Source organism: Pinus tabuliformis, chromosome 8 (genome assembly GCF_031772625.1).
Source record: "Pinus tabuliformis cultivar Carrire ecotype Pingquan chromosome 8, CPIR1, whole genome shotgun sequence".
NCBI classification, from domain to species: Eukaryota; Viridiplantae; Streptophyta; class Pinopsida; order Pinales; family Pinaceae; genus Pinus; species Pinus tabuliformis.
The window spans coordinates 73,860,148-73,875,652 of NC_142294.1; positions in this window are offsets into that span (position 1 = coordinate 73,860,148).

Genomic DNA, 15,505 nt, shown 5'->3' on the forward strand with positions numbered 1-15,505 from the left:
AGCTAAGTTTCCCGGTCGGGAAGATTTTTCGAAAATGGTTAAGTGCGAGATGAGTGATGAACTGTGATGAACCTCGACTGTGATCACACACTTAACATACTTTGATGACACGAAAACATAGATCATCATAAGATTTAAACAAATAATTTCCCTTTGTGTGATTTCCTCATGACAAGATACAACAAGTGCGACACTTAATATAAGCTTTAGGATGACTGTGCCGAAACTTGTGCGACAATGTTCAAGACTTTGAATTTGGATGTGACAAATGTTTACATGGTTGGGACAAGTCATATACACAAAGATCGACCTTTGAAACCACCGGAAAAGGCTCACAAACATTATACGACAACCAAACATGCCAAAAGACGACAATTAATCCAACATGCAAAAGGGATCAAAGAGTTTCAAGAAAGCTCATCAAAGGAGCTCTAATGTTTGCAACAACAATGGAAAAGACCAAGGAAGGCTCTGAAATTTGAGTGCAAGCCAAAATTTTGGAGGGTGTTGCAGCAGCTACAACATTACCCTACTTCATTCTCCAACACAATGGCCCCAAGATCGCTAGTATGGTCATTATTCTTCTAATTTATGCTAATGATATCATCCTCCTTGCCAAAAACCATGAAGATCTCGACAAGCAGCTTACAATCCTCCATGATTATTGCTTCAAGATGGGTATCATTGTTAACACTGACAAGACTAAAGTCATGATAATTAAATCTAAAAGGATCAAACATGATATTTTAATCTATGATAAAAATTACTTGGATAAGCTTTCTTCATACAAATATTTAGGTATTGACATTCATCGTCGACTCAACTAGAATTATAACGTTGTGAAAATAATTATTGAAGCCTGGAAAGCTTAGTATGAGATTGAAAACAATTATAAGTCCACTGATCTTTGGGTTTGGAGTTAAAAAAAAATCCTCTTTGAGGCTCTCGCCACCCCTACTATTTTATATGGTTGTGCTGTTTGGGGTTGCAGTATATGCATAGAATCATGGAGGAAGATCGAATTGATACAAAAGCAATTTATAACCTACAACCTCAAGATTAAAGGAAATACTCCCTATCTTATCCTCTTAGTAGAAGCTAGCATTTCCCCCATTTAAAGCATGGCTATGTTTAGGTATCTGATGTATAAGAAGAAGCTTTACAACATGGAAGCCAAGAGGTTCCCGAAAATTGCTTCTAACACTAGTCAAAACCCCCACCTCCGACTCAAGCGAGGATGGCAAAAGGATGCCTAGTCTTGGCTCAACCATTGGGGTATAAAGAAGGAGATCATATTAGAGAATAAAGACAATATTAAAAATACTATTACTTCCAAATTTAAGGATAAGTTGTGGGATGCTAAGGAGCTAGAGAGAAAAAAAAGCTAAGGTATTATAAGGAGGTGATCAACCCCACTTTTTTTAACTAGGAATATCTTTTTGTCCCGATAGGTGCTAAGAATAAAATGAACATTGTGAAGATAATAACTAATTCTCATGAACTTTGAAGTGGACTTGGGCATTTGTCTATTCCCAAAACACCTTGGGATGAAAGAATATGTCACCTGTGTTATACTAAGAAGGTTGAAGATAAAAAGCACTTTCTCTTGGATTGCCCGACTCTTATATCCATTCTCAGTTCCAAAACATCTTGCACACTACCAACCTTCTTGACTTGTTAAGTCAACAAAACCATAATGATCTAGGAATGCTTTTTTCTCTTATTTTTGATCATAGAAATAAAATATTAAAGTCTCAATTAATCTCTTACTTTCTTAAGGTCTTATAGACTATATTGTTTTAGTGGACGCTAATCATCATCATCACCTTTTCAAACAATTGTTAAATATTTTTTTTTAATTTTGTTGATTCAAATTTAATAAAATTATAATTATTTACTTTTCAAATAATTGTTAAATGATATATTTTTGTTTTTTTTTTTTTTTTTCAAAAGGTGGAAAAACCTATCAAACTCAGTTTGTCAAACCAACAGTGAGGACAACCATCTCTGGCTGCTATCCGCAAATGTCAGTTGACACATCACTGTTATCAAGGAAAACCACGCCACCTGAAATAACCCGCTGGTGGTCCGTAAGGGAGCAGGCTTTCACTCCTGCCAGATGCCTCTGGGTCTTGGGCCGTTAACCTGTTTCCTTACGTCCGAGGAAGACGAGCTCTTAGCCAAGCAGAAGCAGTTTTAGGGTTCAAATTTAATGAAATTATTTTAAATAAAATTATAATTTTCAATTATTTAAATTATATTTTTAAATATAAAAATAATTTTTAAATATTAAAAAAATTCTAAATAAATATAATATTACCCTCTACTTTTATGTTTTGATTTTTGATTTTTTAATTATTTTGAAAAATTATATCAATTAAAATGTAGATACGGCCCTCTAAACACCTACAATTTTGGTTTAATTATTTTGAAAAATATACCAACCTAAACGTAGAAAAGCTACACTACACCGCTCTAAATACCTTTAACTATAAATTTTCTGCCCGAATTTCAGGTCAAATCTACGGGTTTGACCTGATCATTGGCTCACCGTTTTCACGTGCGAATATTAATAGCGGTTCATAAATTTCAACGTTCACATTTGAAGGGCTAATCTTAATTTCATTGTCTTAATTTATGTAAATGCACATATATTTATGCAAATCTTCAAAGACGAAAGGCTATAAAAAAAAATGTATTTTTATTGATATGCATAAATTAAATAAGTTTTTTTAAATAAAAAATGTCCGTATTTAAAAAAAAATCATAATTTTGTCATCTCACAGTTTTTTTCTAAAAACCGCAAATTTGTCATCGTAGCAAATAATTGATGGATTAATAGATAAATTGCATTTATTTAGACTGTTCATTAAAAAGATACACAGTACATGTTATTTGGAACAAGAAAATACCAACAACAAAGTAGGTGAAGATTTTCTAGTGTATAAAAAGAATCAAAATATTCGTCACAATGACATTTGCAACCCAAGCTAAACTTAAAAATGAAAAATTTACGTAGACAAAATTTTCTTGATAGGAGGATAACAAAGAATACCTTCCGACTAAAGACCTGCGTTATGGAGTAGTATGAAGACTTTGAAAATGGACCAGGTTTGCGAGGACTAATAAGTTCATTAGATTAAATCGGAGCTCTCACCTTAACACCCCTTGTATGATTATATTTGAATGGACAAAAAATAGTCAAATGTTACTAGTGATGATATTGAAATCTACATTGCTCCCGCTTCTAATGCTACTAGGTTTTCATTTTGATCTCAATCAATGGATTCGAAAATTGGATTAGTTGGTTCTACCTTTGCTTTTATTGTTGATTGTAGGACAACGACAATCTAGCGTCAAATCGTGGACGATAACTTTCCCTCTGTAGATGATGAGTTATGCGGCTTGTGTTCTCTGTGGATGATGGGTTGCAAACAAAAATGGAAAAAATGGATGTTGCCTGCAAGGAAAGAGCATCGAGGATAATCGAGATTCGGGGAGGAGAGAGAGTCGAGAGTGTGTGCAAAGTTGTTGAATGGCTCATTGGGTATTCAATGTGCTTAATTGCTTTGTGTTGTGTGTAATAATGCTAACTTGGTTGAAGAATCAATCAAGATCGAGTTTATAATTATATTAATTGAGCGCATTTGTACACTGTGTCATTATAGTTGCCTTCAACAAATTTCAAAAGTGAAGTGGATGGTGGAGAAATTAGTTAAGTTGCTTCTAAATATTCAAATTAATGGAGGGAACTTGTCATTCTTTTTCGGGAGTGGGAGTGAGTGTAATGGGATACGTCAAACAATCAATAAGTTCATTTCCTCCAATTTCACATTAAATCATGTTATCTAGAAATAAAATGTTGAATTTAGAGGTTGTCGTTTTTGTATCTTCATACCAAGGTTCCTAAAGTTTGTAGATTCAAAATCCTTAAATTAACATTGCCTTCACATTAAACATTTTACTTAGTCCTATTAACATAATGGTATTTCACAACAATATTGATTGTCTAAATCAAACCCGAAAACTGTAATATTAATTACAATGTGTATATACAATTACGTGAAATAAATCCTAGATTAAGATGTAGAATACTAAGCTATCTATTGTGGAGTGGGATTTGCATGAGGATAGTACAGTGGGATGGGATTTGCATGAGGATAGTACAGTGGGATTTGCATGAGGATAGATCCATGTCAGTGGGCCTTTCAATTTTGTTACATAGTCCAGTAACAGTGCTTGGCCCTATTTGGCGGTGCTATTCGAATCTGAGACGTGGCCCCGGCTTTACCATGCATTACCTTTCGTCGAAATGTTCAAGAAGGGTTGAGCATTCATCCAAATGTCTGCAATTATAACGTTCTACATGAAACATAAATGTGTACTGTCCACCCCTCTACTGCTACGTCACTGATCAGGTCGGTACCACGTTTCTTTTGGATCTTTCGAGAGTAAAAAGGTCGGCAGTGGGAACCTTTTGAGGTTGCAGAGATGACAGAGTCGGAGGCCGTGCAGCAGGATTTGAACAATGAAATATTTGACGGTGCAAGCAGGTTGAGGCTGAGTTGCAACTCGAGCGAAAAAGTTAAAGGCAGAATGACTTTTTGGTGCAAAGAAGAGATTCAGATTGAGATTACTTCTAAACTGTAGTAAATTATGTTCCCTGTTTTGTTCATATTTTTTAATTAATCGTATTTAAAATTACTTTAAAGATTTCTTAAAATCTTAGATTGCGTTTTAAATAAAATAAGTTATAATTTTACCAAATATTAAATCATCAAATTTTGTTTTTTTATTACGATTATATTACTTCTAACATTTAAGTTTCGAACTGTATACCTTACATGTTTCAATTCATACAATGGTTTAACTTTATAAAGTGGTTGTTTGCTCAATTGCACAATCTCAAGTTCAATTTTTGTGTGATTTGAATAATTGTTTGCTCAATAATGGTGCAGATTCTAGACACAATAGATTTACATTGAAAAGCATTCAAAAATCTTACTAAATCAGGACTACAACAAGTATAGGTTATGAGTGGAAAGGTTCAATGTTCAAGGAAAGTTATAGATGGGTTTTTGGAGTCTTCAAGGCTCCATCATATTCATTCCAATTGTGAAAGACCAACCATTTTTATTCAATGAGGCAACTATCATGAGAGAGCATGAACAACTCTATAAATACTAGTATTGGGTTATCAATTCAAGTAGGATAAGAAATGCATTGTCATGCTGCCAAAATTTAGTTGAGATTTGCTCATGTTTCTAAGCTAGAATTGCATGAACATTGTGAACTTGCAAGTTTCCACCTTAAAAGTCTTGGCAAGCTTCATTCAAAAAGGGGGCAAAGCTAGCAAAAGAAAGATATAAGGACCTTCCTTTGGAGGATAGCAAAAGGCTCACTTTGGTCACTCCATTCTCCTTAGTATTTCTTTTGTATATCATTTCCATTTCAACCAATTATCAATAAAAGAGTCTTGCTTTTCATCAATATTCGTGTTCATTGCCTTTTTATTTTTTATTTACTTTTCAAGGTAGTATATAACACATTTGTTCTTCAAATTTTATGTTCCATGCTAACACTTGGGCATTACTTTGTTTAAGTTGCAACTCCTACACAAAAGAAGAAATTTGGGACTCCCATGCTACAAATTCAAAACAATTGTAGTTAGTGACTCCACTTGCTTCTTTCCACTCTTACTTGATTGCCAAGCTCACTTTCTTTCTCTGATTTCCTTCTTAGGTGTACCAGGTATCTCTAGCAACACCCAACAACCTAAATTTTGTTTGCTAGAGACGAAATTCAAGTTTATTCAGTACACATATGATCTATCTGACTATCAAAGAAACAATCATGCATATAAAAGGAACCTTTTTTCTTTTTTCCATGTGTATGGCCATCACATTTGCGTGTTCTACAATCTAACTTATTTATTAGTTTAGTACTTGCAAGAGAAGCTCATTTTTTCTAGTATGTTCTTGCCCTTGCACCCACTAGTGATGTAGGGAAATTAGAAAGGAGTTTGAGCCCTGTTCATCTCCCTTGTTAGAATAGATTTCAAATAGTTTTAGTGGGAGAAAGGAAGCACCCACACATGCACAAATATTTTATTTTATGTGAGGAACAATCTCACATAGTTCAATTAACTAAACTAAGGATCCCATGGTATCCATATATTATTCAATTATAACATTAATGGTTAACATAAATCACTTGCACACAATTTACTCACACACAACAAACCTCTTTTAGATTATTCATTTGAAACAATATGCTTTTTCCCTTGTGTCCATAAGTGATCTGGGGAAATAAAAAATTCAAGTATTATATTTAAGAAGTTTGACAAGATCACACCTTAAGTTAACGAGTTGGGTCATCCTCCCAACTCAAAGACTCTTTTAAAATAAATTTTAACTTAACCAATTTCTTGCATTGTGAGGTCACAAAACAAACTTGGTAGCTTAAGTTAGGACTCTATGGATAGGCATCGAAATAATCCCCTTAGTCATTCTCATTTGAAACATAGAAAGTGTTAGCCTCACTCTCACATTAAAAACAATTCTAAGTCCAAATAATTAAATTAATTAAAATCATGAAAGTTAGGATTTAATCCTACCTTTCTAGATTGAGTTTGTTCCTCATGGTTAGGAGTCAGTTTAGGCTTAGTTGGTTGAGAGATTCTCTCCAACTAGTTAGGCTCTTAGATTAGTGTGTTGTTGAGATATTTTCTCAACCATAGTTTCCAAGATAGACATACTATGTTGAGACCAACTTCCTCATGTATTTGTTTGTACTATTATCATTCTTTGTACATTGGATTGATTAATAATGAGAATGTGAGGAATGTTGTAAGGCTGAGGCCTTTTCCGCCATGTCTGGTTTTTCTATATGTCTGATATTTATTTTATGAGTGTGAGTGTGTATTATTTGTTTATTAGTTTTCTTTGGAGAGTTGACTTTTGAAGTACTTTAAATCCTTCACAATCGAGTGACAACAAGACTAGTGGTGAGAAGAAACTTGTGAATGGGGTAAGGATTAGTTATATGATTTTTCAAACCCCCTTGAGTATCCCAACTCTTGGTATGGGTTTTGAGTTGGTGGTTGTTACCCAGAAGTTGAGATTATCTCACCCACATTGGATGGAGGTAAGTTAGTGTCCAAATCATAAGGTATTTTTTACCCAAGGTAGTAGGTGTGGGACATAGATGCACTTGGACGCAATACTGAATGGATATTGGGAAACATTACTAGTCACTTCAAGACATTCCCATAATACCCCTCATTATAACCCTCCTTTCAGTTCACTAGTTTTCTTCTAGTTGATTTACGCCCCATTATCAAAAACTTTCGAATGACCCAAGTACATCTTGAGTGGAAGGACGTTAGGTCTTCTAGGGTTTCAAGTTTTCATGTTTTTCACCATCCTTGAAAATATTATTATTTAATCAAAACATTCAAACATAATAAAGGTAAATAATTCACATCATCTTGCTTTGATTCAACCAAATTACTCATCTTGAAACCCTCTCCTCAGAGTGCACACACATCACTAAGAACCATAAGGGACCACATTGCACCCCATGATTCCTGTCACCTTTAAGGCATCCGACCACCAGTACTAGAAGGTTTTCCAGACCATATAGCTTCTCCATATCATCCTTCACCACATGAACTCACCCTGTTATGCTCAATTGTGTTAGGAGCAACTTTGGTTGAAACCCCTTTATCTAACTTTAACCCTCCTTCATATAGTTTCCAAGCCAATGTCATGGAGGCTCCAACACCCAACCTACCATTTGTGGCTTCATTCAATCTTCTGTATTTAAATAAGTTAATCAATGGTCCCATTTCCCATGATTCTACATGGCTTGCAATGCCTACAAATCTTCCTTTGTATATCCCAAAGTTTGAAGGTAGGCCAGGGAAAGACCTTGCCAACCACATCATGAATTTTCACTTGTGCTACTCTTCCAATAACATTATAGAAGACTCAATTTGCATAAGATTATTTCAATATACCTTGATTAATCTGTCAACCAAATAATTTTTCAGTGAGAAGTCTAGTGCCCAATAGTGACTTTGTGTCCATAGAAAATTCATTTCTCACCTTTTTTGAACTTCTCATTTGCAAGATATAGAATTGTAAATCCTTACTAAATTTAGACAAAACTCATCTACCCATATCATAGATCACATTTATGAGTGGTGTAGATGACATATTGTTTCCAAGATTGACATTTCCCCTAAAATTTTTCTATATCCTTTCCTTAAATTTCTTTTGCTAGTCATAGCAAAAGATGTCGTTATCACTATTCCTTAGAATAAGGAAAAAGTTATTTTAAGGGATCATCATTTCGAGTTTATTTATGTGTTGTATGGATATCTATACATTTTTTCATAGATGCATCTTGACCAACACCTTTTAACTAAGTGAAACAAAGGCATCCAGTGTTGTTGATGGGCTCATTATGGCTATCTCTCAATTTCACCCATACATAGGAAGATATCCTTCCTGTAACACTAACATTAATGGAAACTAGTTTGTGTTTCCCCCATTATTCCCAAATATGGTTGGACCACCACCAAATTCTACATATGTGGTCATAGTGTATTACATCAATCCACTAGTCATGCCAAGCTAACCTCCTATGTAGGGTCATGTCTACAATACCACAAAAACTCAGAGAGGATGTCCACATGTTACAATTCATATAGGAACCCAACACAAGGGAACCCTTATTATCTATTCCTTGGATGACCCGAACAAAACCCCATTAATCCTCAATAGCAAGCAAGGATCAATTTTGTTGAACCTTCATAACCCCAACAAAAATAGGGGTTCGAACCAAGGCAAAGTTAAACTGATATTTTCTTGCTGCATTTTCAACACTCCTTCTTAGCAAGAAAGGGAATATTAACCAACCCTATCCTGCACCTGTGGAACTCTAACTTCCCTCTTGACAAGGCCTTTGTCAAAATATCAGCATCTTGTTCCTCTATCGGAATGTACTGCAACAACATAATCTTCCTATCCACACAATCCCGTAGATGGTGATACCATATATCAATATGCTTGGATCGATCGTAAAAAATAGGATTTTTCGAGAGTTTGATGCAACTCTGATTATCACAGTAAATCACACTTGGATCCATCATCTGAGTAAACAAGCCAACAAGTATCTTTCTCATCCAGGTCACCACATATGTTGCTTGACTTACAACCATGTATTTTGCTTTTTCCGGGCTGAGTGCGACAAATATTTGCTTCCTACTGTACCAAGAAATCAATGTGTACCCAACAATAAAAATTCCACCTGATGTACTCTTCCGGTCTGACGGAATTCTCGCCCAATCTACATCTGTGACGCCACACAACTTCGCTCCCTCTATCCATCTGTACCATATTCCAAACTGGGTGGTGCCTCTTACGTACTAATGAGGCTCATCAATAAGTAAACTATATGGGTCACAATTCCACTCTCCAACTTATTAAATTTCATTTTCTCACATTTATTTACATATTTTATTATATTTTTCTTAGTGAGAAGAGTAAAAGTGAGTTACTATGTCCTATGGCCTAATGTGTGTTAAATGAAGGAAGTTGGAGCAGTTTTGAGTTGAATTGAGTGTAGGAATTCAGAGTAGACAAGTAAGAGAGATAATAGGAAGTGGTCTCCCTTCTTAATTCCTCAGAACATTTGAAGATTCTCCCACTCTATCTCATCAGCTCGGTGTCACTGGCAGCCAAGCAAGTCGAGTTCATTGGAAGCCAAGCTAGTTCTAGTCAAGGAAACATTATTCTCGAGTTAGGGAGCCAAGTATCCCTATTTTCTAGGGAGATCTTGGTAGCTCCAGTTTTGTATAAATAATCAAGCTAAGGGACTCATTAGGATTCAAAGTTTTATTGTAGCCAAGAGGCCATTACGCTGAAGCACATTTGACTTATATTGTTATGACGTATTTGACATTTTTATGATAATGAGAAATTTTGTTTTGATCGAGCATTGAGTTGAGTTAGAGGGTTGAAGATCTTAGGTTAGGGCTCAATCGTAGCAGTAGAAGTTCCTCTCCTTTGTATCTGTATTCTTAACTTAGAATGTTGATTTACTATTGAATTTTATTTTTGTTTCTTCTTAGCTTAGAAATTTGATCAAGTTATTGCTTATCCATGCTTTCATTAGCTTAAATAGTAGATTAGTGTTGTAGACTAGTGAAGGAAAATATACCAGAAAATCTTATGACAGTGACCCCTATCCCATCTCCCTTATGGGATCATGTTTAGGGGACCCCACTTTCACAACCCAAAAACATTTTTTGTCCTTTATTCATTGCCTAAGTTAAGTTTCATTCTTAGCTAGATAACTTTTTATGATTCCTTGGAAATATTTGTAGTTGTTAGTTTGCTCCTTAAGATTGTTGTAGCTTAGAAGGTAGTATATTCCAAAAATATAGTCTTTAACAATAGTTAGATCAAACTTTCTAAATTCAACTTTGTTGGGTGCAAATAAGGTGTCTTTTAGAACTCTTAAATGCCTCACATTAATTATCAACCTGGGTAAGTCTTTTTGTTTCAAGAGTGTACACAATATGTGCAAGTGATGTAAATCATTGAATCTATAGAGAGTACTGCTTTAAAATAACTTATTGATTTCAATACAAGAGTAAATGGATCAAACCATAAACTACAAACTTGTAACTTTAAGGAAATTAACTTATTCAATCATCAAAACTCAATCTTAATCGAAATCACAATTCAATATTAATCGAAAGTCCTAACTGCATTTACATCAACCGAGTGCATCGTAGTGATAACAGAGCTCTTTCAGCTGAATCTAGACTTATGCATTAAAGTAATACTCTTGATCTAATAGATAACACTTTGGCTTTCAATTAACAAGAAATGATTCTACAATTAAATCAATACACAACATAAATAAATGAAGCCAATCAAAGGGACTGGAATTGGCCTTGGACTTGGAAAAAATCGATGGAGCTAGGGTTCACTCTGAGCAAGAAGGCATTCCTGGGTGCGGTCGTTGTGCCCCATCCTGACGCCGGCTTGAAGGGCAGTCACGGCGGCCACGATGCAGGGCGGCAATGGTGGCGTTTTTACTATTCGAATGCATCGTACATGCCTGGACTCTCAGGCTTATTTCTAGCACATGGGCTCTCGGCGGTATGCCCTTACAGGCCAACTGAAATGCTATGGTTGCCCTGTATTTTGTCGAATCAAACGGGTATGGGGGCTTGACGGCTGCAATGGGTTCCCCTCCACATTTTGTATTACGTACAGGAAGCGGCACAAGCGGAGTTTACGCCCAGTAGTGACTCCGGGTCTGAGAAGGGGCTTTTGTCTGCCCAAGGTATGCAGAAGGGGGTAACGCTGGGACTTCCCAGAGGTATATCGGGCCCGGGGGTGGACACAGATCCTTTGCAGGATTACCATGAAACTCAGACCTGCTCATTGATTTTGGCAATGGAGGCGTGGACACAAAATCCTTTGTATGCCAACATATGCTCAGAGCGGCCCTCGGTGGCATTTGCCCTTTTCAATGTCGCGCGCCCTGGAGGTTACAAGCGAGAGGAAGGCACCAGGATCCTGGCAGATCATGATACCGAAATGGAGCGGTGCTCTGCATTGACATCCTGGCTATCATCTGGACAGGGAAAACCCAGTAAAATAGTTAGGGGACAGATCACAGAGGATTCTCCTGAGCGGGGAGCTGAGACGGGGAACACCACAAATGAGCTGCATAAAAACAGGGGAGCGATGGATATTACACAGAACACATGCAATCCACAGAAGCTCCCCCACAAAGAGGCAGATCCACATTACCAGGATGAAAACAGGATTCAAATCTTCATAAAATCTACTGGGGGCGGACACCGTTGCATGAGACTCCGTATGGGCTCAAACATACAAGAGCTTAAAAAAGAAATACAACATCAATTTGGAATACCATCAAATCAACAAAACCTGATTTGTGCCGGTCGTAGCCTACAGGACCATCATTCTATACAGGAATATGGGATCTGTCAAGATACAACCATAGTTCTTAATCTAAGGCTGCGCGGTGGATGCAAAGGATCCGGTTCAAAGACGCCAGCTTCATTTCGTGACGCAGTCAAGGGAAAAGAAAAATTGCAGAACAAACCAGTGATACTAACAGAGCTACCAGGCCCATATATAGTAGATCAAAAGCTGGAATCCCCAATGCTCCAAGTTACAATGCCAGAGGTCACAGATCTACACTCTGTCCTCACCAAAACTGCTATAATATGTAGATTCAATGGCTTCTGGCCTAAATCTGATGCGTTACATCAGTGGATATATTCCAATTGGACTCCAGACTGCGATATACATCTATGTTCAAAAGGCTTCTTCATTGTTAGCTTCCATACAGAAGAAGAAAGGGACAGCATCATTACTGAGGGGCCCTGGTTTTGGGGTAATGCTGGTCTTTTTGTTACCCCTTGGTTCGCTGATTTTGATGCAAACACTATGAAAATCACAACAATGCCTGTTTGGGTCAGGCTTCATAATCTCCCATTACATTTCTGGCATCATTCAGTTCTAGCCGCCATTGGGAATACCTTAGGGAAATTCATAAAAATGGATGAGGACAGAGTTGGCAGAGGAATCTTCTCCTTCTCCAGAATTTGCGTTGAAGTGGATATGAGTCAGGGGCTGCCTGATCATATCTCACTAAATTTTAACAACACACAGTGGCTTCAGCCCCTTGACTATGAAAACACCGCATTCAGATGTCGCAGCTGCAGGCAAACAGGACACCTACAATATTCCTGTCCCCTGGTTAAAAAGAATCCCAAAGGAAACAAGAACAGGAAAAAAAAGCCCAATGGGTGGCAGCACACAAAACCGCTGGAAGAAGAGGATATACTGTCAGAACAGGCAGTTAACCAAGAGGAATCTGACACAAATATGGAACAGCAGGGTCCACAAAATGATATCTCCCCAGACCCTCATCTGGAAGCACCCCAAATTCAATCCCAGCAAAATCCTCACCTGGATGTAGGCGGCATCAAAAGAACTCATGGTTCGGAAGGCTCTGAATCTGATAAGGAATTACCAGTAAACACTCTGGAGTCCATGCAGGCTATCATTGTTCCCTCTCCTGACTCACAGGGTTGGCGTAGAGTGGAGAAGAAAAAGGGCCGCAAAGTTTAGGCTTGCGGTTATTTGTAAATTATTTTCTTTTTTATTTGTACCTGTCCTTCACATGGACAGTTTTCTGCATATGCTACAAGCATCTACAACATGTAATTTTCTTCATTTTATGAATATAAATTACGAACTCTATTTTCCCCGGAAAAAAAAAATGAAGCCAATCAAATAGAAATAAGAATCAATGCAGTGAATATACAAACTCAACACTAATGAAAATAAATCAATTGTGAAGCTATGAAACAGAGTAATTAAACTTTGTAGTAAAAGAAAGGTAAACTATAAAACAGGGAACAACAGTGAAATCCACCAGTGACCGGGCCCAAGCCGCTAGTGATTACTTCTTGATTACTTCAGAATCTTGTAAATGAACAACAACGTGAATTATATATTATTCATTAAATCCAAATGTCATTACAGCACAATGTCTTTTAGAATAACGCTCTGTATATTAAAATTACAACTGAAGTAAAAAGGCGGAAAGTTCTCTCTCTATTCTATTCGTCTTTCCCTTCTTATAGTCAAAGAGGAAAAGAGATAAATGTGATTCCTCAGGATCAGGAGATCCTAAGGAATTCACAACTAAATGCTATTATCAAACAGTCTTTCTATCTTGTGCTGATCCTCCTGATTCACTTCTCGATTTGACTGCACAAGATGTGCGTTGTTTCCTCTATTTAGCCTTTGTTGTTCAATAGTTTGAATAGCAGCTGTTCCCTTTGCCAATTTCTGCATAATAAACAACGAAAGTTAGTTTTGACAATCAAATCACATCAAAAGCAGTTTCATTCATTTTATATCAAAATCTTATCAAAACCTTATTACGTCATGGCATAAATGCATAAAAAGGAGGAAAAAGATAGTGTAATCAGGGGTAAATTTATACCTGTTGCATGGCCCAACATTCTCCCCTGCTTACCTTGTTTCACATCCTCATGAACATAAATAGTTATTATGTAATGCAGTTAAAGAGTAAGTAGGAAAGACTTTTTCTTTATCTGACCTAAAACTGTGCTTTTGTATTAAATCTGCAAAGGTTTTCCCTTCATGACCTTTAGGCAACTCATAATCAGAACGGTATCCTTTAGGTGGGTACCAAATAATAGGACTCCTAAATTGACATCCTAGCCAATATGGTCCTTCCCTCAAGATAATATTGCTGCAAGTGATAAAACGGCCTACGGTAGCTTTAAAATTCCTATAATTAAATGGTTTTCTATCCTTGACACTATTGGTTGAGACTGTCCATCTTTGCTTGGATGCAATCAAATATCTTTCCTGAATGGATAAGAAATACTCCCTTCTCGTTTGCACGATTTCTTTATGTATAGGCCCCAGAATATTAATTACACCCTCCTTTTTCATGAGCCTTTTGTGTCTAATAAAAAATTGCAAGGGGTGTGTAGGTTCACTCCTTACCCACAAATCTAGTCCATGTTCTTTTCTTTGAAAGGTGTTATAAGCCTTAGACCACTTGAGTTGGTTTACTGCAAAAGAAATAAAGGCCCGGAACTAAATATCCCCAAAAAAAGGACTAGGATTATTATCCACCTCCCCTTCTAATACAAAATTGTGCAAATAGAATTCACAGGGGAGACGTTGGACCTTTGTCCCATGCTCCTTACAGCAATTTATGAATTCGTTAGTTGTCTTCAATTCAACTGACTTGCCGACCTTAACAACTTTAATCTTCAACATAAAATATCTTTCTAATAAAAACAAAGCATAATTTGTGGCAGGAAACCTGCAAGATAAGACATCAAAGTATAAAGAGAAAATAGCATCGACCTGGCCCATGACCTTATCTAGCTTGGATTTTATTTTCCTTTGCTTTTCTTCCTCCTGCCTGAACTTATCAAAAGTTTCATTCTCAGTTATGGTCAATTCTCTGCATTGCTTCTGCAACTCCTGATACCTTTGCAGAGGAACTGTCTCCATCTGACATTGCTCTAAAGCAAGTTGGGCTTGTGCCAACTCCTCTTGTAACTCTGAAAGAATATGATCACTGCATGATGGAGCGTTATTGATTATTTCTTCTATCTGGGTGCCTGTGCTGTGAGAGGGTATACTCTCGGTCTGAGTTCTTTTATTATGGGGGGACCAACCCTCTGTTTGAGTTCTTTTATTGTGGGAGGACCAACCCTTCGTCTGAGTTCTTTTATTGTGGGAGGACCAACCCTCCGTCTGAACAACTGTATCCATTAAGTCTGCATGCAAATTTGTTTGGGTGGCTACTGTCTGAGTAGAAATAGGTTCAGTCTGGGTTTCTGTTGCCCTGCCCTCACATATTTCTGTTTGTGTGGCCATAGTGACTACCT